This window comes from Zingiber officinale, chromosome 7A, assembly GCF_018446385.1.
Source record: "Zingiber officinale cultivar Zhangliang chromosome 7A, Zo_v1.1, whole genome shotgun sequence".
NCBI lineage: Eukaryota > Viridiplantae > Streptophyta > Magnoliopsida > Zingiberales > Zingiberaceae > Zingiber > Zingiber officinale.
In genome coordinates, this window is record NC_055998.1 from 103,585,102 (window position 1) to 103,609,173 (window position 24,072).

The window sequence follows — 24,072 nt, forward strand, 5'->3', positions numbered from 1 at the left end:
GGATCTTGTCCCACATGAATTATAGAATTCAGTGGGAGCATCATTTAGTTAAAGGCCTAATTAAATGATTAAAAGAATATGATATTTACTTTCTGCTTTAAATTCTGTTGAAGATTGCCATGACATCGAATACGAACTCTTTCTCCCTGCGTTCTGTCCTTGAGAAGGACAAGCTCAACGGAGCAAATTTCCTGAACTAGTACAGGAATCTGAGAATTGTTCTCACTCAAGAACATAAATTGTACATTCTGGAGCAGCCCATTCCAGAGGCACCTCCTGCCACTACCATGCGAGCTGACCGAGATTCTTATAAGAAGCATGAAGATGATGCATTAGATGTGTCATGTCTCATGCTCGGAACCATGAACTCTAAGCTTCAGAAGCAACATGAGTTGATGACTGCTTATGACATGGTTGAACATCTTTGTCAACTATATCAAGGACAAGCAGGGCACTGGAAAGGGAACTCTAATGGATACCTGGAAGATCTTAAGAAAGAGAGAAATAAGATTTCTACTTCCGGTATACATGTTATAAAAGTCAATCTCTCTATTTCTTCATCGTGGGTATTAGATACCGGATGTGCTTCACACATTTTTACTAATGTACAGACGTTGAGAAATAGCAGGGTATTGACGAAGGGCGAGATAGACCTACGAGTAGGAAATGGAGCACGGGCTGCTGCTATTGCTGTAGGAACTTACTATCTATCTCTACCCTCTGGGCTTGTACTAGAATTAGATGATTGTTGTTATGTGCCTGCTTTGACTAAGAACATTATATCAGTTTCTTATTTGGACAAGAAAGGTTTTTCGTTTATAATAAAGAACAAATGTTGTTCCGTCTATTTAAACGATATGTTCTATTGTAGTGCACCTCTGATAAACGGACTCTATGGTCTAGACCATGAGAGCCCTATCTATAACATAAGTACCAAGAGGTTCAAGTCAAATGACCTGAACCAAACCTATATCTGGCACAGTCGCTTAGGTCATATAAATGACAAACACTTATCCCAGCTCCATAAAGATGGTTTGCTGGACTCGTTTGATTTTGAATCATATGAGACATGCGAGTCATGCCTACTGGGCAACATGACCAAGGCTCCTTTTAGTGGGCACAGCGAGAGAGCGACTGACTTGTTAGGACTTATACATAGTGATGTATGTGGCCCTTTCAATGTCGCTGCTAGAGGTGGTTATAGGTATTTCATTACATTTACTGATGACTTCGGTAGATATGGTTATGTATACTTGATAACACATAAGTCAGAATCCTTTGAAAAGTTCAAAGAATTCAAGAATGAAGTACAAAACCAACTTGGCAAGAGTATTAAGATACTTCGATCAGATCGAGGTGGAGAATACCTTAGCCATGAGTTTCGTGACTATCTAGCTGAGTGTGGGATCCTATCCCAACTCACTCCTCCTGGAACATCACAGTGGAATGGTGTATCCGAAAGGAGGAATCGTACCCTATTAGATATGGTACGGTCGATGATGAGTCACACTGATCTTCCGATATCACTTTGGGGCTATGCTCTAGACACAACAGCCTTCATACTCAATCGAGTTCCATCTAAGGCTGTGATAAAGACACCATATTGGATATGGACTTGGAGAGATGCCCAGGTGTCTTTTATGAGGATTTAGGGTTGTGTGGCTTATGTTAGACGCCAAGTCTCGGACAAATTGGGACCCAAATCCGACAAGTGCTATTTCATTGGATATCCCAAGGAAACGAAGGGATATTACTTCTACGTTCCCAGTCAACACAAGGTGGTCGTGGCCAAGACTGGGGTTTTTCTAGAAAGGGATTTTGTTTCTAGAAAGACTAGTGGGAGTACGTTCGATCTTGAAGAAGTTCAAGATGCCAACAATAGCACTGAAGCCTTGATGGAAGTTGAACTGGAGCCACAAAGTGTTGTGGATGATGTTGTTCCATAAGGAGTTGAGGAACAACAACCATTTCAAGTAGACATACCTCTTCGCAGGTCTGATAGGGTACGTCGTCAGCCTGAGAGATACTCATTTCTCTTGTCTAACCATGATGACGTTGTGCTCATAGAGGATGAGCCCACCTCCTATCAGGAAGCTGTGATGAGACCAGATTCCGAGAAATGGCTAGAGGCCATGAGATCCGAGATGGAATCCATGTACACTAACCAAGTATGGACTTTGGTTGATGAACCTGAGGGCGTAAAACCCATAGGGTGTAAGTGGGTCTTTAAGAGAAAGACTGACATGGATGGACTTATCTATAAGGGTCGCTTGGTAGCTAAAGGTTTCAAGCAGATTCATGGTATTGACTATGATGAAACCTTTTCTCCAGTAGCGATGTTTAAGTCCATTCGGATCATGCTTGCTATTGCAGCATACCATGACAATGAGATATGGCAGATGAATGTCAAAACCGCGTTTCTAAATGGAAACCTACTCGAGGATTTGTACATGACACAACCTAAGGGTTTTGTAGATTCACAGCATACTAGCAGAGTATGCAAGCTACATAGGTCCATTTATGGATTAAAGCAAGCTTCTTGGAGCAGGAATCTTCGATTCGATGATGCAATCAAATAGTTTGGTTTCATCAAGAATGAAGATGAACCTTGTGTCTACAAGAAGATTGTAGGGAATACAGTTGTCTTTCTTATATTATATGTGGATGACATACTACTCATTGGGAATGACATCCCTTTGCTGCAGTCTATCAAGACTTGGCTAGGAACTTGTTTCTCAATGAAGGACTTAGGTGATGCCACCCGCATTCTAGGCAAACAGATCTATAGAGATAGATCTAAGAGATTGCTTGGCCTAAGTCAGAGTACATATATTGACAAGGTACTCCTTCGGTTTGCCATGCAGAACTCCAAGAAGGGATTTCTGCCGATGTCACATGGCGTGAGTCTTTCGAAGACTCAAGGTCCCTCTTCTAGAGAAGAGAGAGATCGCATGGATCAAATCCCTTATGCCTTTGCCATAGGATCTATCATGTACGACATGCTATGTACTCGTCCTGATGTCTCGTATGCTTTGAGCATGACGAGTAGATACCAGTCAGATCCAGGTGAAAGTCACTGGATAGCGGTCAAGAATATTCTTAAGTACTTGAGAAAGACTAAAAATATTTCTTAATATATGGAGGTGATGCCGAGCTAACTGTAAAGGGTTACAGTGATGCTAGCTTCTAAACCGACCAGGAAGATTATCGATCGCAGGCAGGGTTCATGTTTTGCATTAATGGTGGTGCTGTGAGCTGGAAGAGTTCAAAGCAGGACACAGTCGCTGATTCTACAACGGAGGCCGAGTATATTGCTGCATCAGAAGCAGCAAAGGAGGCAGTTTGGATCCGCAAGTTCATCACTGAACTTGGGGTGGTTCCTAGCATCGCTGACCCTATTGAGCTCTATTGTGACAACAATGGAGCAATTGCGCAGGCTAAGGAACCTCGCTCACACCAGCGGACCAAAGACATACTACGACGCTTCCATCTCATTCGAGAGATTATCGATAGAGGAGATGTGAAGATTTGCAGAGTACCCACAGAGGCTAACATCGTAGATCCCTTGACCAAGGCTTTGGCACAGAGAAAGCATGATGGTCACACTAGGTCATTAGGCCTTAAAGCCTACACTGATTGGCACAAGTGCTAGTGGGAGATTGTTAGTTAGAGCCCTAGAGCCAATCATTTATTGATTGTTGTATAGACTCATTGTATCATATTCTTATATTAATAAAGGTATTTGTTTATGGTTATTATACTTACTTGTATTGGTGCCAAATAACTAAGTATAATAGCGTCCTTGAGTATAAGGTTCTTACCTATATCAATCGATTGGTTGAATCGATAGTGAGATGATATAGGGAACACTACTCTTAATCATTCCTAGTCAAGTATTAACATTCAGGGACAATGTTAATGTGACGAGACTAGCATATAAGTTAACATGATGACTTGATCTCACAAGTCATGGATATAGAGATATCAAGTTGACACATGGGTATGCATTGGAGAATGTATACTGAATGACCCGCCATGAGAAAGTATCATGGATCGTTATATGAGTGTCATATACTTTCTCATGTGGATATTAGTATGACTATCACTACAAGAATTTCTGGATTTAACCACACCTAATAGACAACAGTTTTTCAAGAAATTGTTGTCTTTTTTCCATTTAACAACAGTTTTATTGAAAACTGTTGTTGTTCACCATAATATTTTTTAAATAACAACAGTTTTTCAAAAAACTGTTGTCTAATGTGTGTCAAAGAAAACAGTTTTAAAAAACTATTGTCTTTTAGTGTTGCTTATGTGATAATATACAACAGTTTTATTAAACTGTTGTCTATTGAATGTTATTGAATTCTAAAAACATAACAATTTTTTTAACTTCATGAAAAAAAACATAAAACCCACTTCTCAACTCTTTCCACCCGAGCCCTAGGTTTTTCCATCGCCGAGTCCTCCCTCTCCTCTCTCACGCGACGCCGACACTGCCGAGCTCTCCCTTCCTTCGCAAAGCCGTCATCGCCTTGGCTTGAGGACAGATCGACAACGCCGTTGATCGAGGGAGTGCATAGGTTCCCTGTGCTTCGATTTCCCCTGGATCGTCGCCGGCGTCTGAGGTATAGTCGTGCCCTAATTTTTGTTCTAGTGCCGGGATCAAGCTAGAGCCATCCGATCGCCGGCCATCCCTTTGACACTGTCAAGGTTGGTCCCTTCTGCTTCCACTTTATGTATTCTTTTCTTAAATTCTTCTTTAGGGGTTCCCCTCCAGTTTTGCTCCTTTTCCCTCTTTCCATTGGATCTATGAGGTGCTGGGTGATCCTTTTCACTCTTCGTTCCTTTCCTTTCCTTTCCTTTCTAGTTTGTCTCTGTTCGATTTCAAGCCTCTTGTTTAAGCTCTTTCTTCATAAATAACATCCTTCGAAATAATAGTTCAAGAAAACAATTTCAAACTTGGATTAGAAATTTTGCAGGAAAACAGACAGCAACGAGCATTTAATATTCAGACGTCAATAACTACGGATTCCATAAGTCAAATTAGAATAGTCAATTATAGGATATATATATATGTAATTAGAATAGTTAAGTGATGGTCCACCAAAGAGGTGTCAAATATTCCTTCTATCCACTGCTTGTATTACCAATGGGATAAGTATCGAATTGGTACCGAACCCATACTTTTTGTCAGCAAATGCTCTAACTACAAACTACCCGGCACCTATCCCTTGGAGGAAATCTATCATCTGTCAACTACAGGGGAGAACTGGGTGCGTAGCTAAATAGATTACGACAAGGTGGTACTACTGTCACACTGTGGGCATGCAGATCACTCGTCTGTGGTGTCTTAAAACTGTGGGCCATGAAATTGAACCAAGGCAATAAGGAGTGCGATGGTCAATTTCATGAACCAAGGCAATAAGGAATTAATCTAATCTCTGATATGTGCCTAGATAGTTGAGAGAATTAGTAAATATGAGCAAAGTGTAGAGTTCTAGCAAGATTGCAGGCTCTCTGATGATTGTCAATCTTGGACATTATGTCTTAGAACCAACAAGTAGTTGAATCCTAGTAGAAGTAGCATCCTTTGGGAAGATCCGATGGCTCGTTTCCTCCTACTTGCTCTAGCAATTCGCATATGGTGTTAGTTGGAAGCTGAAACTCCCTTCTCTGCTTAGGGTTGCAGAGGCATCCAGATAATACTTGTGTGAAAGTATTCAAGGGACCATTACACTATATACATTACTAAAAAACAAAACCAAAAAATTACGCTCTTCATTCCTTTCCATTTCCTTTTGGCTGGGCCTAATTAAGCATGTATAGATATCATCTACAACCCAAACAGGTTAACAAAATGTTTGGGCGGTTCATAATTTATATTTTTCCCGTCGGGGTTGTTTTTCATACTTTTATTTCTTAATTTGTATTTTTCTACTGATCAATATTTTCTGTGGACGATGACCCTATAACAAGAATCCTTTTAAATTTGTTACATCTCAGCTTAATATTTTTTGTTTGTGTGAAAATCCATGCTTTGTTGACAAATCGTGCAGCTTCCTTGTCTGTGGTATTGATTGACGTTTATTGTGTCAATTGAGATAGTTTAAGTTACTTCTTGATGCTGAAATTATGGCCTCTGTTGAGATTTTGAGATTGCACCTATATTTGTTGCATCTATTCTCAATCACCACGAATTCATAGTTTCATTTGTTGCTTGGTGTTCAATTATTATAATTTATTAACACATTATTATCTTTCATTAACTATATAATAAGTTATCTTTTTCATTATTCAATTTTCTTTTCTCTATTGTTATACAATTCATTATGACCAGGAACCTATTCTGTCATTTGTGCATTCAGAGGGTCATTTGGAGGATTGTCTAATTTCTAAAACCGGTCGAGATGGTGAAGTTCACAGCCGAAGAACTCCGTCGCATCATGGACATGAAGCATAACATCCGCAACATGTCTGTCATTGCACATGTCGATCATGGTTAGTTATTCCCTAGCTCATACTTTCTTGATACCATGTGAAGTAACAAATACATCAAGTGTTGTTTCTTATATTTGCAGGTAAATCAACCCTCACTGATTCTCTTGTTGCTGCTGTCGGAATCATCGCACAAGAAGTCACTGGAGATGTTAGGATGACTGATACTCGCCAAGACGAGGCTGAACGTGGTATTACAATCAAATCCACTGGGATTTACAGAGGAATCCCTAAAAAACTACAAGGGAGAAAGGAGCGGAAATGAATATCTAATCAACCTCATAGATTCACCTGGGCACGTTGACTTTTCTTATTTGGAAGAAAAGTCACTCAAATTGACAACTCTTATTTGGAAGCTTACACTCAAATTGACAACAAGTTAAAGTATGTACTTGTATGTTTTACATTACCAATCCCATTGCTTGTGTTTGCATATCACCTTTGTTTTAATAGTGTTATCATTTTGTTGGTTGCTTGTGAAATTTTGTTGGTTGCTTATGAAATTTTGTTAGTTGCTTATGAAATTTCTTTAGAATATTATAGATATTATTTTTGAATGTTAAAAAATTGTATATTAAATTTTATTTTGAAATTTAGTATTTTGAATGATTTATAATATTAGAAAATTGTGTATTAATTTTTTTTTATTTTTTTTTCTAAAAAAGACAACGGTTTTTCACCGTTGTCGTAGATAGTTTAAAACTGTTGTTGAAGACCCTGTTATTAAAGGTAGACGCTCAAAGACAACGGTGAAAAACTGTTGTCTTTGAAGGAAAAGACAACAGTTTTTCACCATTGTAAAAAATGTTGTCTTTGCCTTCAAAGACAACGGTTAAAAACTGTTGTCTTTTGCCACCCCTTTTAACAACACGGCCTTTAACAACAGTTCAAAATGGCCTACGACAACGGTGAAAAACCGTTGTTGTTTGACTTTTTTCTTGTAGTGTATTAGTCCTTAGACCTGAAGTCACCATGGTTCCCTACATAAGGAGTTACATACTTTGGCTTCGTCAAACGTCACCCGTAACTGGGTAGACTATAAAGGCGATTACTAGGTATGTAACGAATTATGCGGAGGGATATGAGTGATGTAGATGGGATCTATCCCTCCTATATGACGGGAGTGACTTCGATATTCTTGATAGAGTGAGACCACTAAGTACATGACCATGTCCAAATGAGTCAATATGAGATATTGAGCTCATTTGATTGAGTGAGTCTACTTGGAGTTCAAGATTTATATTGATTAGAGGATGACACGGTCTATGCCTCACATTGATCAATCTAGATGTCAAAGATAGAAGGACAATGTCATATATTGTGAGGAGTCACAATTAGTAGTCACAAGGAGATGTTGGATCACAACATTCTTGTAACTTGGGTAGCAATGATGTATTGCTAGATGCCACTCATTTCTTATATTTCTAAAGGAGTTTAGAAACATTGCCAACATTGCAAGAATCTATTGGGTCACACACAAATAACAAGTGAATGGAGATTATGTTCATATGATTAACCGATTGGATTAGGTTCATCTGATGCACCAAAGATTGGATTAGGATTAATTCAAATTAGACTTATTGAGTTAGACTCAATTAGATTTAATTATTGAATGAGTATAATTTAAATTTGATTCATTGAGTCAATTTATATTAATGAATTGAGATTCATTAAATCGAAATTGACTTGAATCAAAGGTTGGATTCAACTCAACAAGGAAGAAAAAATTGGTCAATTTTGACTTGACCAAATGGGAAGTTAAAACATCAAGTTTGACTTGATGTATTGCCACTTCATGAAGGATGACGCATCCTACATGGCATGACTAGCCTTGCCACATCATCTCCACATCATGAAAGGAGATCAAGAGGCATGGAATGTCAAGAGCCAAAGACCCTTGGCATTCCATGTGTGGCCGACACATTAAGGAATGTGGGTTTCATTTGTGGCATTGATGTGTGCTTATTGTTGCATCTTCTTCCTTGGTTTTTCTTCCTCCCTCTTTGTCGTTGCCGTGGGTTCCAAGCTAGGTGAAGGTGAGTGAGTTGAGTTCCAAGAGGATAGGGTGGAGTGAAGGTCACAAGGAGGATACTTAGAGGAGTGTATGAGATTCCTCTTATTTTCTCTCTTTTTCTCCCTTTTAAATCCTACCCAAGAGCCCTAGGAAGTGCTAGCACACTTGTGGTGCTCTCTTCCCCATTTAGAGTGGTTTGTGAATCACTACTTGTTCGTGTGGATACTATTAGAGGTGTGTACGCTTGAACACACTTGAGATCCGAAGAACCTTAGACTTGCAGGATTGCGAAGGGCTTAGCTTCAAGGTTAAACTCTTCTCCTTTGTAGATCTAGGCTTCAGTAAACTCGTACATGAAATTTTGTTTATAAACATCGCACGGATCTGGTGGCATGGGAGATTCGGGATTTCCGCAACGCAAAAAGGCGGTTTTTGCGGCCTGAAAAATCCAACAGGAACCCCTTGTTCCTGCGAAGGGTGTTTGAGACCAGGTACTTGCACCCTAGATTTTCCCTTGATGCATCGTGCCCTAATTTCCTAATGCCACTAGCTACCTACCCAGATCTCAGCTGGGAGCAGTGGTTTGCCTTGTTGTGAGTAGGAGCTATCAACCCTAGACGCCGACTTTCTGTTGCATACTGTTATTACCGGAGAGGAAGGGAGTTTGGGTAAGGTGAACAATGATTGATTTATCTAAAGATTTCATATTGATTAAGATTTTGTGAAATGATTGGGTTCAATCTTGGTTAACAGGAAGAGCAAGGGGAAGAGGATAACACTATGTTGATTTAGAGGTTAATTAGGTTGGATTTCATCAGCCCTCTCATAGTTTTAGACACCGTCTTCTAGCCATGAACCCCTTTGGTTATGAGCCACCATTAGGCACCACGGATTTGGTGAGTATGTAGAATGGTTAGATTAATTCAAATAGAGTTTTCTAACTCCAATTGAAATTTGGTTCAGATATTCGAATTGTGGTAGATTAGTATGATTTGTGTTTTATATTGCAGAGTTTTAATTCAATTTGAAGCAGATTCTTAGACATGAACATGTTCAGTACGATTTATATTTGAGGCAGATACTTCTTATCTTGATTCTTTAGTTACTTGAACTTAGTACACATGAGCCATTTTTTAATAAGGACTGCTTTATCTTGAATCCATTCATAATTTTTCCTGTGCTTGATACTTCCACTCAAAACCTTCGAGACATTCATTTTTATATCCATACAGTCTCTTGTTGCTATCAATGATATTTAGCAGATACTTGATACCAACCTTGTATGTTTTGTTTGTCGTTTACTTATGTACCATATTAAGCATGCTAGCTTCATGTAGCATACCTTATACCTGACTTTTGCTTATGTTTATATGATGACTGTTGCATTGTACGCATCATGTCATTGCATGCATGCAGGCGACTATTGTTAGGATGTATACTAAAAGTCTAGCTTTTGGTATAAACATTTATCTAGAAATAAGAATCACATTGGTCAAATGTCTACATTTATGATAAATGTAGTTGTTCAATTAATTTATATTGTAGATAACATGGTGTGTGGTGTCACACACAGAAGATCATGTTATCGGTTTCTTATAAATTATAAACAGTAGATCACGACCAAGATAGAAAGGAACAAATCATTGCAAGGTCGTTGTGTAATTAAGTAGTAGTTTATCTTAACTATATAATTACACTAGTACACTTAGAGTGTATTGAGTAGGACCATTAGAGGTCGTTTCTTTTATACTGACTTTATAAAGGAATAAAGACCTCAGTTATTATGGAAGTGTGTGCTCTTAATCCTAATATAATAACAAGCACATATATTTGATATTTATTTCTTTAATTTATCAATGGGTGAGATTTAGTTCGATAAATCAATAAGCCCGATAAGTTGGGAAATGATATCACTTATAGTGTGTGTTATTGATTATAGAAGGAAACTGTGTCCTAGTAATCTAGGTTGAGAATGTCCCCAAGAGGAGCTCATAAGGATTGTCATGTTAAACCCTGCAGGTGGACTTAGTCCGACATGACGATGAAGTTGAGTGGTACTACACTTGGAGCTAGATATTAATTAAGTGAGTTGTCAGTAACTTACTTAATTAGTGGACATTTGTTATCTTAAACACAGGGAGACTAACACACTCATAATAAGAAGGAGCCCAAAATGTAATTTGGGATTGGTGCGGTAGTTTAATAATAGTTCTCTAGTGGAATGAATTATTATTGATAAAATTAAGTTGTGTGTTCGGGGCGAACACGGGATGCTTAATTTTATCGGGAGACCAAAACTAATTCCTCCTCTCGGTCCCTATCGTAGCCTCTTAATTATAGAGTACTATACCCACCTATACCCACCTTCTTACCCATCCCATAGGGGCCGGCCAAGCTAGCTTGGAGACCAAGCAAGGGCCGACCAAAGTTTGGTTCATGGGTGCTTCAAGGTGGCCGGCCCTAGCTTGAGTTCAAGCTTGGTGTGGCCGGCCCAAATTAGAATAAAAGGATTTTTATTTTGTAAATTTTTCTTATGTGGATAACATGATTTAAAAGAGAGTTTAAAAATTTAAATCTTTCCTTTTATAAGATTCTACAAAAGATTAAGAGAAGAACTAAATCTTTTTCCTTATTTGTAGATTAAAAGGTTGATTTTAATTTTGGTAAAAAATTTCCTTTTAACCATGTTCATGATTTAAAAGAAAGTTTAAAATTAATAATTCTCTTTTATTAGAGTCTACAAAAGATTAAGAAAAGATTTGATATCTTTCCTTATTTGTAGATTGAAAGGAGATTTTAATTTTTAGAGATAACTTTCCGGAAATTATCCACATGTTTAAAGAAAGATTTAATTTATAAAATGTCCTTTTTATTAACCAATCATGAAGGGATAAAATTATTGGAGAAATTTTTTATAAAATTTCCGGAAGCAAATAAGGAAGTTTTAATTTGTGTTTAAAATTTTTATTTGCTTGGAGATTTGGTGTGGCCGGCCATTATAATAATGAGAAGAAAAATTATTTTTAATTAAATAAATTTTTCCTTTTCATGGCAAAATAATTAAGGATGTTTTTATTAAAATTTCCTTATTTGGCAAGACCAAGGATTATAAAAGAGGAGGTGGAGGAGCCTTCATGGGTGAACGACCTCTATTCTTTTCCTCCCTCTCTTCCTTGGTTTTGGTGGTCGGCCCTATTTCTCTCCTCTCCTCTTGTTGGCTGAAACCTATATTCTTGGTGGAGCTCTTGTTTGTGGCCGGATCAAGGAAGGAGAAGAAGAAGAGAAAGCAAGCCTCGTCTCTAGCATCCATTGGAGCATTGGTGGAGGCCGAAATTCTTCATCTTTGAAGAAATTTATTATGGCCGAAATCTAGAAGAAAGAAGGAAGGTGGAAAGGTGGTTCTCATCTCGGAAGATCGTTGCCCACACAACATCTGAGGTTATAAGAGGAATACGGTAGAAGATCAAGAGGTCTTTCTAAAAGGTATAATTAGCATTTTTCCTTTTCGCATCATACTAGTTATTTTTGGAAATAATACCAAATACAAGAGACATGCGATTCTAGTATTTCGAATTTGTTTTCGATGTTATGTTTTTTTAGTTTTTCTTTTCCTTGTGATTTGATTGTTCTTTTCGGTTGACCTAAAGTTATTTAAGGAAATTAAATATTAGTTTTCCTTAAAAGGCTTTGTCTAGTCAGTAGTGGTTGTTCTCATATCCAAGAAGGCCATGTGCCTCGCCACGTCAGTACTGGAAGCTAATTTTGGAAATTAATATTTAATAGAATTTATAACTTAGGTGATTTGGATCGAAAGTGTTAAGTTCCGTAGGAGATCCAAGTCTAAACCTAAAAGAACAAATAAATTAAACTTTGGATCAAACGTGTTAAGTTCCGCAGGCGATCCAAGTTTAATTTAAAAGAACACATGGTAGCTAGTAAAAGGTTCAGACCTTTGTACAAAATTTTTGTACAGTGGAACCATTAGGCTTTCCGAGTAGCAACCAACAACTACTTCTTCCTTGTGGAGGAGTGAGCCGTTGGACCGCGCCACACACTCGGCCACTCATGGGTAGTGGTAGCTGGAGGAGATGTCGCTTGTCCTGTCGTGCCGCACTCGACCACTCATGGGTAGTGGTAGCTGGAGTTGTGAGCAGCAGGGATCCCCTTCGCTGGGTAGCTATATAGCTACTTAGCACCTGCCCATTCGGTCACTCGAGATGAGTGGCGGCCTTTGGGTGGTACAGTTGTCATTGATCCGGCCTCTCGACCATACAGGGGTCATGGTGCAGAGAGGTGGGCGGGGTGACCATTCGTGCATACGCTGATGTTATTATACTTATGCTGTTCTTGCATGCTTATGCTACTGTTTACTTGTATTGTTCACATATGTTATTATTGCTTACATACTACTGTTGCGCACTTATGCCGTCATGTTTGCTTATGTTGAGATATACCCTCGTTGTGGGTGTTTAGACTTTGGTTTATTTATTGAAAATGTTTATATACCTTACATATTACCTCTGTAGTTATGAGCGGTACCGTAGCAGATTAGTACTACTTCTGACCTTCTATTGCTAGTCTAGGATATGGTTTCAGGTATGAGCATATATCTATAATTTTATTTTAGTATCTGCTATCCCCTTTTTGAGATTGTATACTGTTGGCTTATTCTCTATTTATATGTTATGTTCATGCACTGTCTTTTCCTTTACCCGCTGAGTTCCAATACTCACCACCCCCAAAATGGTTTTCTTTCGCTAGGTAGCAGGTTGATGAGTCATGGACGCTAGGAGAGATGTTAGCTGCCAGTCCTAGGTCTTGCGTTTTATCGATTTTATTTCTTCTTTACTTGTATTTTTAGCATACAGTGATTTTTAGTATTGTATGAATTGGTCTGTGTTTGGAGTTGATTCGTGGTGTTTTGCTTTTCGTGATCTTGTGGTTGTGTAAGCCTAATTGGCTAGTAACCTTTAGTTGTGGATTATGGGTTTTCTCTTCGTTTTTCCACTGCGCTTATTTCTAACTGTGTGGGTTGTGATTTAACTGCGTTGTTGTGTTTATTTCATTTTTGTCCAGCCAGGTAGGCTGAGTATATTAAACTGTGTGGTTATGTTGTTTCTGTTTTACGTATGTTCCAACCGTGTGGGTTGATGGTTATATAGATGTTATATGTGTATTTATTACTTTAGATTGTCACCCGTATAGGGGAGATGCTGCCAGATTTTTGTCTAGCAAGGACTCCTCTGGGGCGTGACATTAGGAGCACAGGTAGTCGAGTGGAAGACGGAGCTAGCGAGAAGGACGGTACGCGGTGCGTCCGAGGGACGAGGTGCTACGGAAGAGTACACCGGCGGACGAGAAGGAAGCGTGCGGTGGTTCCGAGATACGAAAGCCTGAGCGGAAGACTGCTCGAGGAGCAAGAGACACAGCTAGCGAGAAGGACGACATGGGGTGCGTCCGAGGGACGAAGACTGCAGATGAGTACACTGGCGGACGAGATGGAAGCACGCGGCAATTCCAAGGGACGAGAAGACGGAGCGGAAGCCCACTCGAGAAGACTGGAAGTTGGGTTCGGGTGAGCAAAGCCGTAGTAGAGGACCTGGACAAAAAAAGTCAAGCAGAGTTGACTTTTGGGTCAGGGCGCCCGGAATGTACCGGGGCGCCCGGAACGTACCGGGGCGCCCGGAACGTACCGGGGCGCATGGAGTTGACTTTTTCCCAGGTTCGAGCTTTGACTCGATCTGAATGTTGGGGGATAAAATTTATCCCCCCCCCCAAGGCGCCTAGACCATGGCTATAAATATAGCCTTGGTCCAGAAGCTTTCAACAACTTAGAGCAATTCATTTCCAACGCTTATACACTTCAGTTTTTAATTAGCTTCTTTGTTTTGCGCTTTCACTGTTGTAAGACGCTTCTCCACCCGAAGGAGATACTATTGCGACATTCCTTGGATTAACAACCTCCTTGGTTGTAACCAAGTAAATCCTATTTGCCTCTTTCTTTCTTTAGTTTCTATTCAATTTATTTTATGCAAGTGTTTTGTTGAAAGTTCGAGAAGGGTGTTTTTGTTTTTGTTTTACAGGGATATTCAACTCCCCCCCCTTCTAGCCGGCCGCAACGGTCCTACACTTACCTTAAATGGTCCTACTCAATACATTTAGAGTGTACTAGTGTAATTTTTTAGTCAAGCTAAACTAATACCTAATTACACTATGACTATTCCAATGGTTTGTTCCTTTCTATTTTAGTCATCAGCAACTGTTTATAATTTATAAAGAACTGATAACATGATCTTTTGTGTGTGATACCATACACCAAGTTATCTATAATATAAATTAATTGAACAACTACACTTAACATAAATGTAGACATTTTTGACCAATGTGATTCTTTATTTCAAAATAAATGTTTACAAAAGCTAGGTTTTTAGTATACACTCTAACAATCTTCCACTTATACTAAAAGACTAAGCTGCCATATCTGTTGCCATACATCTGATTTCCATCCCCTCTACATGCCGATCAAAAACTTTCGCCAGAAGGGCCTTAGTGAAAGAATCTGTCAGGTTATCTGCTGATGCAATCTTAGCGACGACAACTTCTTCTCGCTTCACGATGTCTCGTATCAAGTGGTACTTGGGCTCTATATGTTTACTCACCTTATGGACTCGTGGTTCCTTTGAGTTTACAACTGCACCGCTATTATCACAATAAATTGGGATAATTTTGGGCAAACCAGGAATCACATCTAAGTCCATTAGGAAGTTCCTAAGCCATAAAGCTTCTTTGACTGCCTCAGAGGCTACCACATACTCAGCTTCCATTGTTGAGTCTGAAACGTATTTCTACTTAACACTCCTCCATACAATGGCTCCACCCCCTAAAGTAAGCACATAACCTGATGTAGACTTACTATTGTCCCTATCTGATTGGAAGTCTGAATCCGTGTAACCCACAGGGAGCATATCATCTACTTGGTAAACTAGCATATAATCTCTAGTCCTTCTTAGGTACTTCAATATATACTTCACAATAGTCCAATGTCCATGTCCAGGGTTACTTTGATATCTGCTAACCATGTCCACAGTAAAACAGATATCCGGTCTCATACACAGCATTGCATACATTAGGCTTTCCACAGTCGAAGCATAAGGAACTGCCTTCATGTCCTTTATCTCCTTTGATGTCTTTGGAGACATCTCTTTAGATAAAGCTACTCTATGCCTAAAAGGTAAGAAACCTTTCTTGGAGTTTTGCATGCTAAAACGAGCAAGAATTGTATCTATATATGAAGCTTGAGATAGGCACAACATCCTTTTCTTGTGATCCCTTATGACTTTGATCCCAAGAATGTGTGCACATTCTCCTAAGTCCTTCATATTGAATTGTTTGGACAACCATACCCTTACGTCTGATAACACTTTGACAGTGTTGCCAATTAACAAAATATCATCTACGTATAGTACAAGAAATACCACCACGTTTCCGTTACACTTCTTGTATACACAAGACTCATCCGGACAGTGAATAAATCCATATGACTGTATTACTTCATTAAATTGGATGTTCCAAGATCTTGAAGTTTGCTTCAGTACATAAATGGACCGATTGAGCTTGCACACTAGATGCTCTTTGCATTTTTCAATGAACCCCTCTGGTTGCTTCATATGGATGTTTTCTTCAAGACATCCATTAAGGAAAGCTGTCTTGACATCCATTTGCCAAACCTCATAATCCATATGAGCGACAATGGATAAGAGTATCCGAATAGACTTAAGCATAGCTACCGGTGAAAAGGTCTCCTCATAATCGATTCCCTCTTTCTGAGTGTACCCTTTCGTAACAAGCCTTGCTTTGAAGGTTTCCACCTTCCCATCTGTCCCTCTTTTCCTTTTGTAGATCCACTTGCATCCTACGGCTTTTACACCATTTGGTGGTTCCACAAGCTCCCAGACCTTATTAGAATACATAGACTCTATTTCAGAATTCATCGCCTTTTGCCAAGATACTGCATCTTTATCTTGGAGTGCTTCGTCATATGTCTGGAGATCAGGTTCATGTTTACCCGGGATCAAGTCCGAAGACTCTCCCAAAAACAAAAATCTCTCAGGTTACCTCACAACCCTCCCACTACGACGAAGCACTGTCTATAACTGTGCATCATCTATGACACGTGTTATAGTCTCTTGTGGTACTTCATCTTGTATTGTAGGTACTAAAGTAGACATATCCTCTCTTATTTCTTCTAGAACAATTTCACTTATGGGCTTATGGTTCATTACATAATCTTCCTCTAAAAATCGAGCATTGGTGCTAACAATGATCTTCTGATTTTTAGGATTATAAAAGAAACCACCTTTCGTTCCCTTAGGATACCTCACAAACAAACAAACTTCTGTACGTGATTCCAACTTGTTAGTATCTCCCTTTAGCACAAGTGCTGGACTGCCCCATATCCAGATATGATTCAGGCTAGCCTTGTGCCCATTCCACAATTCCATGGGAGTGGAAGGAACTATTTTAGAAGGTACCATATTCAGAATGTACACTTCTGTTTCCAGAGCATATCCCCAAAACGAATTTGGTAATTCTGAATAACTCATCATCGATCTAACCATTTCCATAAGAGTCCTATCCCTTCGTTCTACCACACCATTCTGTTAGGGTGTACTAGGTATAGACAATTGGGATTGGATCCCGACTTCTGATAAGTAATTCCTAAACTCTCCAAAGAGGTATTCGCCACCACGGTTAGACTGTAGTGTCTTGATACTTTTACAAAGATGTTTCTCCACATCAGCCCTATATTCTTTGAACTTATCAAAGCATTCAGACTTGCGGCGCATCAAGTAAATGTATCTTGAATAATCGTCTATAAAGGAGACAAAGTATTCATAACCACCTCTTGCCTGGATAGACATAGGACCACACAAATCAGAATGAACCAGTTCTAACACATCTTTGGCTCTATACCCCTTGGCCTTAAAAGGTCTCTTGGTCATTTTACCTTCCAAGCAAGATTCACAAGTTCACTATGTGAAAATCGAGTATAGACTTCGCCATAGGTTACTTCGGCAATTTATAAATACAAAGTAATATATGATAATAAACTTCGATAATAAATTTAATGAAGTCAATTTCATTTTAGACTTCATAGATTAAAAATAGTGGGCTCATTACTAATTTTTATTAATATTTTACTTCATATTATATATTTGATGAAGTAATAAGTCTTAAAATAAAATTCATATGTTTACATACCGAAGTAATATGTCTAAATCTATTAAAACATTTTTCTATTTATTAATAAATTAATAAATTTATTGTTTTTAAACTATTCATTTGATAAAACCCTATTAACTTAGGATTTTTTCCCTCGCATAAGTCTGTCTTCGCCGCCCCAACTCAGCGGAGTGCACATCATCACCTTTGTCACAGGAAGAAGAGGCGGCAAGTGATTTCTTCACCGCCTCGACCTTTCTTTTCGGTCGCGCGCGTCTTCCCTCTCCCACCCCCTTCTTTCCTTTCCCTGCAGCATCGTGTCTTCGTTTTTGAGGTTTCCTGGCCACGGGAAGAAGAGGCAACCACTACTAGAAAATAAGTCTATAATGACACTTCCTTAATGATATTTATTTAAAGTGTAGTTATAAACATTCTATAAGGACATTAATTAAAAATGATTATTTTTTAAAAAAAAACTGTCATATTAGACCCCTTATAATAACATAGTTTATAAATGTCATTATATTACACAATTACACGTGTATTGTAATACCCCGGTTCTGAGATTCTGGTTAAGTATGGCTTAAAAGGTTAGATGGTACTATCTATATCACCAAGGTGCACCTTCCTTTTCGGAAGCCCAAACTTAAGAACTCCAAAGTTAAGCGTGCTTGGCTTGGAGAAATCTGAGGATGGGTGACCTCCTGGAAAGTTTTCCAGGGTGCGTGCGAGTGAGGACAAAACACGCTGAAAGGACCTCCGGTGGTCTGTGGAGCTAGTCGTCAACCCGATGGGCAATTCAGGTAGCGTTCCCGGTTCGATTCGGGTGGGGCCCGCCCGAGCCGGGGCGTTACAAATGGTATCAGAGCAACCTTGCGACCGTGAGTGCGCCTGTGGCAGGAGCACCAGGGCACCACCTAGCGAGGGAGATTCTGGGATTTGTCTATGGTGTGATTCGTGGTTACACAACGAGGACGTTGTGTCTTTAAGTGGGGGTGATTGTAATACCCCGGTTCTGAGATTCTGGTTAAGTATGGCTTAAAAGGTTAGATGGTACTATCCATATCACCAAGGTGCACCTTCCTTTTCGGAAGCCCAAACTTAAGAACTCCAAAGTTAAGCGTGCTTGGCTTGGAGAAATCTGAGGATGGGTGACCTCCTGGGAAGTTTTCCAGGGTGCGTGCGAGTGAGGACAAAACACGCTGAAAGGACCTCCGGTGGTCTGTGGAGCTAGTCGTCAACCCGATGGGCAATTCAGGTAGCGTTCCCGGTTCGATTCGGGTGGGGCTCGCCCGAGCCGGGGCGTTACATGTATAAACATATTTATCAACTTGTTTAACTTTTATAACCTAAACTTTATCTTCTCAATGCAGATCCTTTCCTTGCCTCTCCCTCTGCATAGCAACATGATTTCTTCCCTCTCCATAAGACCTCCTTCTTTCTTTCCTATCCACGGCAGCAAGGGTTCTTCCCTCTCCATAGCACCACCTTCTTTCTTTCCTCTCAATAGCAGTAAGGTTTCTTCCCTCTCTACAGCAAGCAAGGAAGAGGGAAGCCCGAGATATCAAGTTCCTCCTCCCGATTCTGTACTTTTAAGGTTTAGGTGAAGTTTTTCTTATAGTGGATTGATGTCTCATTTGATCCTGATTTCTCCCGATTCTCTAATGCCTTTATTTTGGGGGTTGTAATATTGTTTGTTAGGGTTTTTGGAATCATTCACTACGATGGATTCGGCATCTCCGAACCATCTGGAGTTTGATTATTTGTTTAAGTTGTTGCTTATTGGTGATTCTAGCGTTGTTAAAAGCAGTCATCTTCTTAGATTCACTTCGGACTTCCTAGACCACGCGGAAGTCGCCGATCTGACAAGGGGGAATGACGGGGAGCAATCAGTCGGTGTCATTTAAATCAACAGAATACATTTCACGACGACGACAGCGTCGAAGACTATTTACAGAGGCGACGAAGTCTTCGATTGTGGCTCGCTCTACTAAACTGGTAGAAGAATTCTACACATTTTACTTTGAAGTTGAATTGCTATCCCTCTTTGATTTCTTCTCTACATTAAGGATTCGTAGACTACTGGTGGAAGCCACTGGTTTAAATCAAGTACCACTTGCCCACCTCTGTAATCGCAGCGTTGCGGATCATGGATCTGTAAAAAGGCTCGCTCTACTAAATTGGTAGTTAATTACTTTCTAGCATTTCGAGTTTGAGATCGTTGTCTCTAACCAATTCGATCCTGCAACACCATCAACTCGTCAACCAGGTTGGTTTCCTACCCATGGTTTCTGGCATCTCCTATCCTTGGGCATCTCCTTCCCTATAGTTAGCATCCCATATTATCCATAAATTTGAGATCGCCATCCTCTCTTAATTTTGAGGAGGGTGTGGAACAATTATTATCCTTTTCATTTCTTTTCTTTTGCTTGTTTCATTCTATTACCTTACATGCTAAATATTCTTTTTTTTTTGAAAAAAAATCTATATAATTCCATCTGCTGTATAAACGTGTCTTCTTGGGCAGAATCTTGATGGACAGGTTTTCTGTTAAACAATAAATGGTATCGAGGAGGTTGCTTACAACACCTTTTATATCTTATCACATCCATCCAATTACATATCAAGTTATGGTTGACTATACAGTAGTATCCTTTTCTTATGGAATACAGATTGTTATTTAGTTGGCCTATACTGTAGTTCAAATTGGAGAGATACAGTTTAGTAGTTTAAGTTGGATGCCTTTCTGTGCATTATATGTGATTTCCTTACAATTTTCTTGTCTTGGATTTTTATTTCATTATCTGTTTTGTTTTTATTCTTTGAAAAAAAAGGGCTTAGGTCCAAAATTTCAATTCGGTGGGAGAAATGATGTACAAAGTGAAGAACTACAAACTTTAGTTTTCTTAGAAAGATCAAAAGAAGAGAAGATGAATCTATAACTTTGAGAAGTTACAGGAAAGAAAATACTATAGGGAAAGATAGATGTGGTTGTTGACTATAGGACTTTATCAAGTCTATCTGCTGGAAACTTCATTTTACAAAACCAGTTGGCTTCACACTTTCACTGGTGCAAAACTTTGGGACATCACAGAAAGATTGCAGCCACGTTGGCCCATATTTTATTTCGAATTTGGGCACTAATCTAGTGATAAAAAAAACCTTTATCAAATCTGATCATGCACACAACCCATTTTAAACTTGGGCAGCTGTTGCATTCTTCAAATAATGATGAATGGATTTCAACAATTTGCTAAATGGGTTCTTGGAACTCTTCTCTTATCAAGTAGTTTCTTGTTGGTGCATTGGAACTCTTCTCTTATCAAGTAGTTTCTTATCAAATAATTAATATCTAGGACTACATTGGATATATAATACTCCCTCTGTTGGAGCATAGATAACAATCTATGGGCAATTGATCACTAAAAAAAGATACTCCCACAAATAAGGATAAAAACATTTTGTATCATGTTATGTTTATGGAAGATATAAAAATGGAGCAACAATTGAGAATTTTTAAGTGTTGTCAAAGTTGACTCAATCCATTTTCAAAAGAAGTATAATCTCCTTTCTTTACTTGCTCTCACAAACTAAATTAAGTTACAGATACTGCTACAACATTAGGTTTACATAGAAAATTTTAATGGATCACCCAGGAGAGGTAACCTAGGATTCCATTATTATCTATATTACTATTAATAAGGGGAATCAATAAATTTCAGCATTATTTTGAGAACAAGAGAAGACAATAAAAAAGAGCATCTTTAAAGTTCTGACATCTATTGTAGCATAAGACAAAAGATAAAAGAGAAGACATTGGAAATCAGAAAGGAACATATCTATATCTTAAAGATTCAATCAACAAAGAGAATAAAAAAAAAGTGTAGCAAATAAAAAGTGAAATTAGGTTTCCAACATCTACTCCCTAAGATATCCCTAAGAGATAAAAGGATAAATACCTAGGAAAAGAGTAAACATCTAACATTTTACACTATTAAGAGGGAGATGCAAAGAAAGAGTTTGCAAAATTTTGACTTCAACAAAGAAGAGAGAAGATGCTGATAAAAAAAGAAAAACAATCTTCAGTAAGTCCTTAATTCAATAAATGAGAAAATGGTGAATGAAATTGAAGATAAAAGAACTTAGAAATACAAGGCGATAGGAAAATGCAGCAAAGTTACAACTCTGCAATGTCTTGATCTGCTCAGTGCATATGGAACTAAATCCAACATTAAAATAGCAAATAACAATGTGATTCACTTATTATTTCTAGCATCCATGACTACCCACTAAGGATTTTATTTAGAAATTCATGTTCAAGTTTATAAGCTAACTTGTTTTAAAGGATTTCATCTTATTGATTTTTGGTCAGGAATGATCTAATGTGATGTTGAACTGCAATTGCTAGAAAATAACATAAGTATAGTGCTGAGTTTTTCCCCTTTATAGCAGCGAAACAACAATTCTAATTTGGTCAAGACTTACATTTTGCATATTTTAGATAATTAATTTACTACTCAATGTTGCAAGTAATGAATTTACTATGTTGAATAACTGGTTCTAACGTCTCTTCAATTATACTGTTGGATAACTTCAGGCATATTCTACTGTTGGTACACTAGACTATATTGCTCCAGAGGTTCTACTTAAGAAGGGTTATGGAATGGAGTGTGATTGGTATTTAACAAACCTATTACAAATTACATTACTTGCATAAGTTCTTGTGTTGTAATTGGCATTAAATTCATTAGAGGTTGATAAAATAACTTTATATTTTTTACAATGTAGTGGGATCAAATTATACAATGCATCAAGGGGTATTTCAAAAGGACCTGATTTTAAACAATTGACGGTATGTATTGTAACTATATATTTAGACATCAATTAATAATTCTTATTATTTGGATTATGACTTATTGATGACATTTTTAATTTGATTAGGGTAATCTAAAATAAAAAGGTGGTATTGAATGTGGATATTGTGAAATGTGGTATATGAAAGAGATAGTTTTGGATGAATATCCTCAATTGGAGATGAAGGTGAATTTCTTCTTTATAAAATATCTTCTTTATGAAATATTGAATCATTTTATATTGACTCTCAAACTTTTGTTTATGTTTCAGTTTGCAACATCAAAAAACAAACAATATTACAATCAATCTCAGTATGATGAAGTCAGAAGTGCATGGAGCAAATTCATTTACTTCTATATAGGTGCTTAAGTGTAGGTTGTGATATAAATTTTGGATTGTATTTAAAGATTTATAGATACAAAAACTTTTGGGTTACAGTTAAACATGTCTTTTATAAATACACTTTTGGATTGTATTTGATACATATTTATGATATATTTATTCAATTTTGATTGTGAAAAATATTGTGTTGGAGTAACATATTATCATATACTCTTTTGGTCAATTAAAATTGTATTGTAGTAAAATATTGTCAATTACTTCGACGGTATAAATAAATGATGGAGTAATATAACACAAAAGACTACAATAAATTTAAATAGTGGCGTAGTTAAAGAAACTATTTACTTCACTACTGATCAAATTTGGGAAGTAGTTCGTATAATTTACTTCGTTACATTTGAATTTATTTGTTGTAGTAAAATATGCTCTATTACTTCTATACTACGATGAAGTAATACAAAATATATACTTCGACTAAGTCAAATTATATAGAAGTAAAATAAAATATTTACTGCACCAAAATTCAAAAAATATGAAGTCGTATACATATTTTACTTCGTCAAACAACGTAACCTATGAAGTAATATATCATCAATTACTTCAGTATTTTTTGTAACGCCCGCCCTCCCTGCTAACAACAAGGGACGGGGCTACGATACTCTACGTACGTATTACAGCGGAAGACTTAAAATTATTTTTCTTAACTTAATTAAAACCGAACTACACTAACATGGTTTCATAACATGGTAGCAAAATAAATAAAAACTTAACATCAAGTCACTCATATTGTATTACATTTCACAAAACCAAAGCATAGTTCTTAAATGTTTTAAAGCAGGTTCTTAATTAGTTGCCTAGCCACCGCCACACACATCTTCATTGCCCCTCCTGCTGCTCCTTTAACTCATCCAGCTTTTTCCTTTATCTGTGGTACAAGGAAAGTAAGCTATGAGCACTCATGGCTCAGTAAGTTCCTTTCATACTCACTAAAACCAACAATCAGCACATAATCAAATAATGTCTCAACTTAACATGATCTAAACTAGTCATGACATAACATATCATACTCTTTAAGCATATCATGCAACATAACAAACATTATAACTAGTCATGTCATATCACCTCTTAAAACATAGCATGAA

At 37.9% G+C, this 24,072-nt stretch overlaps 1 long non-coding RNA gene across 1 annotated transcript; it reads left to right on the forward strand.

Annotated features, from left to right (window-relative positions):
- The first annotated feature begins 22,337 nt into the window (after positions 1–22,337).
- On the forward strand, positions 22,338–22,774 carry LOC122000330. The gene is made up of 3 exons (XR_006117084.1): positions 22,338–22,411; positions 22,523–22,586; positions 22,676–22,774. It is a non-coding gene; the product is annotated as an uncharacterized LOC122000330 (long non-coding RNA).
- Positions 22,775–24,072: the final 1,298 nt, after the last annotated feature.